A 9,528-nucleotide genomic window follows, 5' to 3' on the forward strand; every position below is an offset into this window, starting at 1 on the left:
GATAAATTGAGCCAAGTGAACCTAAATGAAAGATATCACAGACAAAGTGTGTGAGATTCAAACAAAGAGTTATCAACTTTCATAACTAGCCAGAGGTGTTTCTCAGAAGTGTAATTCAGGTGGGATTTTGCAGATACAAAGACAGACAGAGAGAGAGAGAGAGAATTAGAGCAGCAACGACACCCAACCCAGATAGGGCAGAAACTCCAAGTAATGCAAGCTTAGCGTGAGAAAATCCGAGGGGTGATACCTTTCTGGAGGTGGGGCAAGTCTGTTTGAAGAACAACCGATAACCCAAAGACCGAACATGCTGCAGAGGAGATAATTTTTAGGTGACACCAACACTACTGTTACGCACATGTGATTATTTTGGGCGTCTATTTAATACAGCTGTAGCTCGAAGAAGGCAAATGCATTCTTCGTGTCTCCCCCCTCCCCCGTTCAGAGCCCTCCGTGAACCTCCCTGATAGACCACACCGCCCCCAGACATGAATATGGCCTCAGAGCCATTCTCTACGCAGGATTCGGTGATGCGGGTTGGCGTGGGAGGGGAGATCTATTTGCAGTCTCTACAGTGTTTTCGGTCTTTTCCATATGTTTGTTTGCAAAGCGACAAATAAGAAAGCGCTATTCAGGGTTGTTAAAAGAGAAACTCCTAAACTGGGCGTCAGGTTACTACGTTCCTGGACAGAGTTTCGCAGCACCCAACCCTGCACTGCCATGTTATCTGCGTTCACAAAAATGGCACCAAGATGGAACTATCCTGGCAAGAGTGAGTGGATATCACCTTGCAGTGCGTGTGAGAGAGAAAGAGACAGAGAGGAGCTCTGAGCCTGGGGAATGGAGGCGCTACAGTTTTTTTGGTTTTGTTTTGTTTTTTCAGCCCACTGCAATTCTAACTCCTGCCCCCTTGGTTTCTGCTATTTCACCTCAACACCAGCTCCTGTTTTCTTTGGAGGATATAATGGGATCCAGTGTCAGCCCAGCCATGGGGGACTCTGGTCCCCAGGCCCACCAGCTTCTTTCGGGTGCTGAATAATAGCAGAAATCTACAAAAGTTCATCTAGGAACTTGTTTAGTTTTGTCTCACGTAACTTCGGTGAGAAGAGGGACAAGATAGCCTCACATAAGCACGTGGGTGCAAATATGGGACGCGGCCGTATCCCAGGGTCCTACGATGGGATCTTTACCTGAGGGAAGACTGTTTCCCTGTAGCTCACCCACTGCTTCCTGATGTTGCTCTTTTCTTCTTTCTCTCTCAACAGACCATAATATGGCTCTGAGAGCTACCTTATTTATTGAAAGAATTCGGGGGCTTTTTTCCTTTACTAAACTTAGACGTTGAAAGTTACAGTTTATCATTTGGTAGGCCTAATATATAACTCTGCCCATTCACCTTGGAGTCAGTAAAGAACCCAACCTCTCGCAAAATTGACAGAAAATTTAGCAAACTGTGTACTAGGAAGGTTCGTTAGTTGTTTCGGTTTGCGCCCCCTCCCCCCGCCTTTTAAGTTTCTTGGTACCTTTTCTGTTTTCAATCTAGGAAGTTGAAATACTAAGCCTCACGTAAATGCAAACAAAGTGTTCAGAGCGCAGTCCGTGAATTATTTCTTTTCATGCCCCAAACATCAGTCTCATTGGCCACAGTCTTACACACTCATAGCAATAACTGAGGTCAGGATTCAATTCTTGAGCAGAGAAGGACGCTAGCAAGTTAGGGAAGAAAGAAATATTCTATTTGTACAGTGAACACAACAGCCGTAACTTCTTCCGGGTGAACACAACAGCCATAACTTCTTCCGGGTGAACACAACAGCCATAACTTCTTCCGGGTGAACACAACAGCCATAACGACCATTTAGAAAGCCTCCACTATGTGTTAGGCATCGCAGTGCAAGAGGGTATCCTTTTAACTCTTGCCATAGCTTGGTGAGAGTGGACGTTGTCTTCTTAATAATACAGGTAAGAATATCAAGCCTTTAAGAATTTAATTAGCTTGTTAAAGTTCATACGCTAGAAAATGGCTAAGAATGCATGCTCCCAGAATCCTCTTCTTATATCTACATGAATAAACTTGGCTATTGATCAATGGATCTTCTTAATGACGGTTATTTCCCCCAGCCTGCCCCTCCCCCCCAGTTTACAAGGCTGTCATATACATCGTTTCCTCTTATTCAAGCCTCATAACAATTCTGTGAGGAAGTGATTGTAATCCCACTGCACAATGAAAAAACTAAGGCCCAAATTCAGGAAACTGTGAAAGCAAATCAATCCTAGGGCCGTTTGTGAGTATACTCCGGCTAAGCACTGATGCTCTATTTCCTAAGGGGAAGCTGATTGAACAGGCTCCTCTCCAGAGGGGATTCTGATTTATCAGATAGGAGCAAAATAAAAATAAGTTTAATAGTCTCCACAGCCTATAAATTCAGTGAGAAGGAAGGAGAGAGTCCCAGGCCAAAGGAGAGCAAAGATTGCTGTTTTCAGCAAGCTGGGCCGGTGCACACGTAAGGCTGGAGCGTGTGTGCGTGCACACATCAGTGTTATCCTGGCAGCCTGAGTGCCTGAAGAGTGCCAAGGTCTTTCTTATCCCATCAGGACAAGGAAAGGCAATCTTATCGGTGGGTTATTGCCAGGACCAGAGTGTGCTTCTTATCGTCTCAGACTCTGTGATTGAGAGAGACTCATCATCTTCTTCCGGGGCCAAATTGGACCTTGCCAAGAGCATCCAGACATTTAAGATACAGCGTTCACCTACAGATATCCACCAGATCCAATGGTCTCCCCCCAAACCTTCACACTCTCTCAATTCAAACATGGCGTCACGCTTACCTTCAAACTCTGCATTGTGACGAAATTGAAGGCTTTTTTCATAATTCAGGGCCTGTGGGCTACAGCTACGTTAGGGAACTGCCTGTGGACCAAAGAGAAAAATACTTGTTATAAGGTGGCTTTTGTCAGAGGCTTTTTCTCTAACAATTATCAATAAATCCGAACAAAGAGGCCACCCCTGAATCTGCCCATGGTGCACGTGGTCACTGCACTCTTTCCTTTTGGGTGTTATTGATTCTGGGCAATCTCTTCAAATCCCTGGGCCATAGTGTTCCTCTTTATGATATCACAAGAACTCGCCCATGGAATAGGAGATACCCACAAATCTGCATTTACGCCAAGGGTCAAAGTAGTCAAGGTAGCTTTGCATTGGGGCTGCGCTGAAATAATTAGACAAGTGTAGTAGTTTTTTCCTGGCCTCTGTCCCTTCCCTGTGACGCTGTACAGTTGTTTAAGGAATCGGCTCCGTGTGATGGTCCCGAAAGCCAGAGGTATTGTCTGTGCCGCGTCTCAGAGACATGTTTCCACTTGACACGGTCTTGGTTGGAGGGAGGGGCAGGCCTGAGTGTGGCAGCCCGGGTGTTATTGTTAGTACCGCCTGGGTCAGCACGGGCTGCGTGTCAGCTTGTTTGTCACATGTCACTGAGCCTCACCGGGCAACCACTGGGATAATAGCCCTAATCCAGCCCCACAGAGAAAGCTGGAACCCTCCAGGAGCTGAGTGCCTTTTCTCTCTCTGTCTAACTGCAACTAGGCGTTTACATCCCAAGTCAGCCTTTACCTAAACACATTCTATTTTTAGAAAAAGGAAGAAAGGCATCCTTGAAGGGTTACCACCAGTGAACGGTTAGGAACTTAAGAGATTTTCCCCCCTAACGTATTTTAGAGTTTAGGAAAACCTAGACATGAGATACCCTTAAAAAACAAAACAAAACAAAACCAAGTTTCTATGCTCCCAAATCATCTTTGTATCTTAAAAAAAAAAAGTGTGTGCAATCTTCAAGGGAAGGAGAATATATATACCACTGCTGACTTCCTTTTTCTAAAGATAGTATCCTAATATCTATAAATCAAACTCACTACTTTGACTTTATATAGCAAAAGACAGAGCTTTGAAATACTGCAGTTCTGAGCCCATCTGCAGTCCCCTCTTCTCCTCATTTTTAGCTTTCCTAAAGCATAGAGACCTTTGGAATCCTGAATTTGGGACTCGCTTTTTTTTTTGGAAGCCTGGTTAAGTTTACCTTTGCCTCATCTGTATGTAGCAAGTAGAATTTACGAAGTAAGAGGATAGTCAAAACTCATTTTGGGATGATTGCTTCATTTACTAAAGAAAGGGTGTTTTCATCACATTTTAAACAATTGTAACATCATTTGTTTGAAGGCAAACAGTGAACAGATTACAAAGCAGTATTTCAGATACGAAGGGTTTTTTTTTTTTTTTTTTTTGAGCTTCCTCGAAAATACCAAAACTTTTAAAATCCTATAATTTCTCCCTAATTCACACTAGGCTTCCCTCCATTTATTCCAAATGGGTGAGATTTTACTGAGCACTGAAAATGGGACACTCCTGGGAGAATTCCCAATTAGGGTAAAGCCTTGGCTAGCTATGTGGGTTAGCCAGATGGTATAGCAGAGGTGGACCCTACATTCATGATCTCATTCATTTGGGCCGTAAATATTTTTAGCACCTCCAGGCACTGTGGTATGTGAAGATAATAGAAAATAGAATATACACTTTGCCTGGACTTGGCTCCACAGCACTTATAGTCCAACAGAGACAAGTTCTCTTCCAATACGTGTCCGATGGGTGTTATCAACTGAACGGTGTCCCACCAATTTTCGTGCTGAAGCCTGAACCCCCAATGGACTGTTTTTGAGATCAGGCCTTTAAGGAGGTGAGGAAAGCTAAGTGAGGGCCTAAGAGTGGGGCCCTCATCCTACAGGACTGATGTCCTTATGAGAAAGAGAGACACCAGCGCATTCTCTGCATTCACGCACAGAGGAAAGGCCACGTGAGGGCACAGCAAGAAGGCAGCCGTCTGGAAGCCAAGGAGAGAGTCCTCACCTTCTGAGGTGCCTCAGAAACCAACAGTGATGGCACCTTGATGTTGGACGTCTAGCCTCCAAAACTGTGAGAAAATAAGCCTTTATTTTCCCAGTCTATAGGATTCTGTTATGGCAGCCCAGACAAATTCAACAGGAGAAGTGTGGGGTTCCTGGGGGGCATAGGGTAGGGACCCCACAACCACATCTGAAGCAGCAGTGTCTGAGTTGAGACCTGGAACAGTAGCAGGAGTTGGAGAGGGGAGACGAAGGGGGGCATGTTTCATGTGGAGGTTGCAACGTAGGTGAAGCCGGAGGTAAGGAGAGTACAGCCCGAGATGTGACGCAGAGGAAGAGGCAGTTCAGTAACCTGGAGCATAGGGGGCAAGGGTGCAGGTTCTGGAACAGAGGAAGCTCTGTAGGTCCCGAAGCGCTTAGAGCAGGATTTCTCACAAATGTTCGACGCAATCCAACTCCTCTTTCCTCTTGAGATTCCTTTTTTCCCCTTTGTTCTTCGGTAGCACCCTGTTCTGGTTTCTCTCCTACTTCATTGGTCACTCTGAGTCTCTTTGATAGCTTTTCCCCTGCTCAACTTCTAAATATCTGAGTGCCCCACGGCACCATTTTGAGGTCTCTGCTCTTTTTTTACAATCCTTCCCACGTGGTTTCGTCTAGTCACGTGACTCTAAGTAACATCTATATGCCTAGGACCTTCAAATATCTATCTCCTGCCCTTATCTCTGTTTCCAAATATAGATTCACATGTCCATTCGTTTCCTTCATATCTCCCTTTAGTTGTTCAAGAAGCAACTCAAACATAATATTCGATTAGATAGGATGTTAGTAGCTGTGAGCAACAGAAGACCCCAACTTAAATGGTTTAAATAAGCAAGGGCATTCTTAGAGTATGGTTCCTGACCTGCTGGGCCATAGAGATGGTGCTGTATGAGAGGGGAAAGCCTTTCCTGCACTCACTTAGGTGGAGTGACTGAGCCCTGCAAATTAAGTTGACAAAAAGACAGATTAACAGGAGGAAAAAAAAATGATTTACACACACAACGTGGATACACGGAGGCATGCTTGGTGAGGAGTTACTTAAAGGGGTTAGAATTGGGGCTCATACACCTTAATAGGGGAAAAAGAGGGAGAAAACGTTTCTACGGAAAAAAAGTTTTTTTTTTAGGATGACGAGGTTTTAGGAGAACAAGAGAGATTTGTGATTTGTGATGCTGGTCTATATAGGAATGATGCTGTATATACGCTCTTTCAGGGCCACAAAATGTCCCTAGAGAGAGGATTTATGGTAGGTTTACTCTTGGTCTCTGTTCCAGGAACAGACCCACCCCAATGAGGGAATTTATGGTGGCCTGATTTCCCAGGAATTTCTGCTTTTCATCAGATAAGCCCCACGAAACCACCATTCTGCATCTGTTGAATTTCAAATGTCTTCAGTTTAAAACAATTCTGATATCAAAATGGCATATTTGGGGGTGGCATATCTTGGTCTCTGGCATTACTGCATTCTTTCAGTTGGTCAGAATTACACAAAGCGGTCAATCCAGTATTCTGAAAGAGGTTTTAGGCTAATTCTAGAATTACAAGTCACCGAAGGGCCTCGGTTGGTAGGATTCTTAGCTGTAACCCAGCCACTTTTACCATTCTGTTCACCATCCGATTTAAATTCAAGTCGAGAGACTCGTTTGAGGTCTAAGAGTGCCTACCTTGGCCTTCCCCCTACAGTTGTTTCCTTTCATTCTGACCTTGAGCTCATCATGAGACTTGCGTTAGCCGGTGGACCGTTAGCAAACGTACCACAGCCAGTGGCTTCGAAACTTCTTACATGTGGGGATTTACTTTTTTCCTCTCTTCAACCCACATCATCACCATGAGAATGAACCCAGGCTAGCCTGGTAGAGATAGACGGGAGTTCTCCTAGCTCAGGCCATACTAGGGCAGCCCGCTTCCTGACGATTAACCAGTCAACCACAGATGCATGTGTATGCCCAGCTAAAATCAGCTAAGTCAAGCTCGAATCAGCAGAACTCCCCAGCCAATCAGATTCGTAATAAAAGACAAGTGCAAGCAATTTTAAGCCACTAGCATTAGAGGTGGCTTCTTATGTAACAAAGCCTAATTCGTATGCATGGAGAAGTCCTAACTTTTTGAATGGGGAAGATGAGGGGACACTTTAAGAGAGGGGGGAATAGGAATAGGGTTCCCCTAAACCAGGTCTTCCAAGTCTGGCCATTTTTATTCCCAGATTTCCTGAGATGGGAAATTTTCAGACTGGGCGTTCTTCCCACAGAACATATTGCCGTGGCCCTCGGGGAGTAGTTCTCTGATAGGCAGAATTATATCATTGTCAACTTCTCATCCCTAGGTGTGGAAGACTGTCGTGCAGCGTGGAAGAAGTCTGGTCACTGCTTTGAGACGTGTGGAGTCTATTAGAAGAGGCTGCACAAGGCTGTCCCATTAGCACAGGAGATAGGGTCTTTAAATGGGAGCAATCATGGCAATACACGGAATGGCCCCCGTGGAGAGGGATTTCCAGCAAGTTCTTTGGCGTTAGCTTTTCTGTCTTCTTCAGATCCTGAGGTTACGGGCAAGCCTCCAGCCAGAGCTTCACACAATGGCTGGTGACTGCTCCCAGGCCACAGTGGTGCCCTTCATTTGCCAAAGGATTGCCACCAACCCCTAGTTGCCCACTAATCTTTACCCTCTGTTTCCTCCACTGTGTCCTCGGACACGCTATCAAACTTTAACATCCAGCTTGGTGTCTTCTGTTATTTTTCTGTAGGAGGTCGGGTGCCATCATTTAGACATCTCTTGACACACACACAGAGGTCACACAGAGAGGCCCTCAGGAAGGAAACAACGCACATTTCCAGTATGCTTGATACAGCTCTCATTGGTTGAGTGGCTGCAGCATGGTGGGGAGGTGCTCACTGATAGACGGATCTGCCAGGCTGGATCTCAGGGCGTGAGAAGATAGGATAGTTCTCAGAGTATCAGGAAAGTATATATCAATGTCATGCGCTGTATTACTCCACGAGGTGACTATTTCAAAGTTCAGTAGTGCTATAACAAATGTAGCTTACTGGCTAAGCATGCAGCCTTTGGAATCAGACAGACCTGGATGCATATTAGGATTTGTGATTCACTAGTGCTGGCATTGTGCTCTGCACCACTGGACAATGAATAGCGCCCATCGCCCAGAGATGTTGAAAGGATTAAGTGAGATACAGCATGTAAAATCCCCAACAGTACTATCTAGTAAGCACTCAGTGTAGGTGAGGATAATGATGACGATTACTTAATGTTCCTCAAAATATATTCCACCTAGGAATGGTGCACTTGGGTATGTTAACAACTATAACGTGGGGGAAAAGTTTCAGAGGTCACAGAGAATATCAACGTACTCACAGCTCTGTGGGGTTGTGCAGTAAAGCGGTCAGTAGAGTTCTGTGTAACCCACCTTGTCCCACGTTTATTTGAAGACGGAATCGATTTTCCTCTTAGAACTACTAACCTCACTAGCGTGCCCCAGAGCACTGTTTCAATGATGCTCATTTGTGAAAATAATTCTTAGTTGTGTGACTAGTTAATCAGAATCTACTGTTTTAACTGCTGGCTTCACTCTGAAACAGAAGCCACCCAGGGGCGCCTGGGTGGCTCAGTCGGTTAAGCGTCCAACTTCAGCTCAGGTCATGATCTCACTGTCCGTGAGTTCGAGCCCCGCGTCGGGCTCTGTGCCGACAGCTCGGAGCCTGGAGCCTGTGCTTCAGATTCTGTGTCTCCCTCTCTGACCCTCCCCCGTTCATGCTCTCTGTCTCAAAAATAAATAAACATTAAAAAAAATTGGAACAGAAGCCACCCAGACCTCTAAGTGGCACCTCCATCCCCTGAAGAAAAGCCCTGAGCTCTGCACCAGCCTCACTAGGACCACCCAGGCCAAACACTGACTCTCTTTTTAAAGTCAGGAATGGCCACACATATTTTCGACTTTTGTTTGGGTTCGTTTTGTAGGAAACCACATGAAGTGTCAAACAAGTCAGCCTAGGCTGGTCTCAGTGTAGAAGAAGCTCCACACAGTGATGCTTTTGAAGAGGAAAGTTACATTTGTCAAAGAACATAGGATGGATTCCTAAAACAAGATGACTCATAAAGAGACCGGGGGTTTGGATGGCGACCCCTCTTGAAAAACAGCTGGCTGGCTATTCCTACAGGATTTTTTTTTTTTCCAGGGGGGAGGTTTACAGAGAGTTACAGAAAGCATGTTGGAGATCCAAAAGGCAGAAGAAGAAAGGTCATGTTGTTGTAAGGGTAAGGTACAGTTTTTAAAAATATTGGTGTTTAACGTAATATTAATTTGATATAACGTTAATACAGAGCCAATGGAAGGGAATTTGCAAGGGAAGGAAACACCAGATTACTTTCGTAATGACACCGTCTACGTATCTTGCCGCAAGAACACGTTTGGTCCCATGCTTTATGAATCGTCACACGGCACAGAAACACGGCATGCTGACCAACCCACTTTGTGACGGGCGCAAAACAGAAATACCACGTTTTAACAAAGGTCCCACAAACAGACCCTCCTGCCCAAACCATGAAAAATAAAACCCTCAGACAACTGACACCGACTTAGGAATC

The 9,528-nt window shown here is 45.1% G+C and overlaps 1 long non-coding RNA gene across 1 annotated transcript; it reads left to right on the top strand.

The window, feature by feature from the left end:
- The first annotated feature begins 1,822 nt into the window (after nt 1–1,822).
- On the top strand, nt 1,823–9,113 carry LOC111561387. Its single transcript, XR_002743935.2, has 3 exons — nt 1,823–1,962; nt 4,833–4,963; nt 7,256–9,113. It is a non-coding gene; the product is annotated as an uncharacterized LOC111561387 (long non-coding RNA).
- The last annotated feature ends 415 nt before the right edge of the window (nt 9,114–9,528 follow it).

Source organism: Felis catus, chromosome B4, assembly GCF_018350175.1.
Source record: "Felis catus isolate Fca126 chromosome B4, F.catus_Fca126_mat1.0, whole genome shotgun sequence".
Lineage (NCBI taxonomy): Eukaryota > Metazoa > Chordata > Mammalia > Carnivora > Felidae > Felis > Felis catus.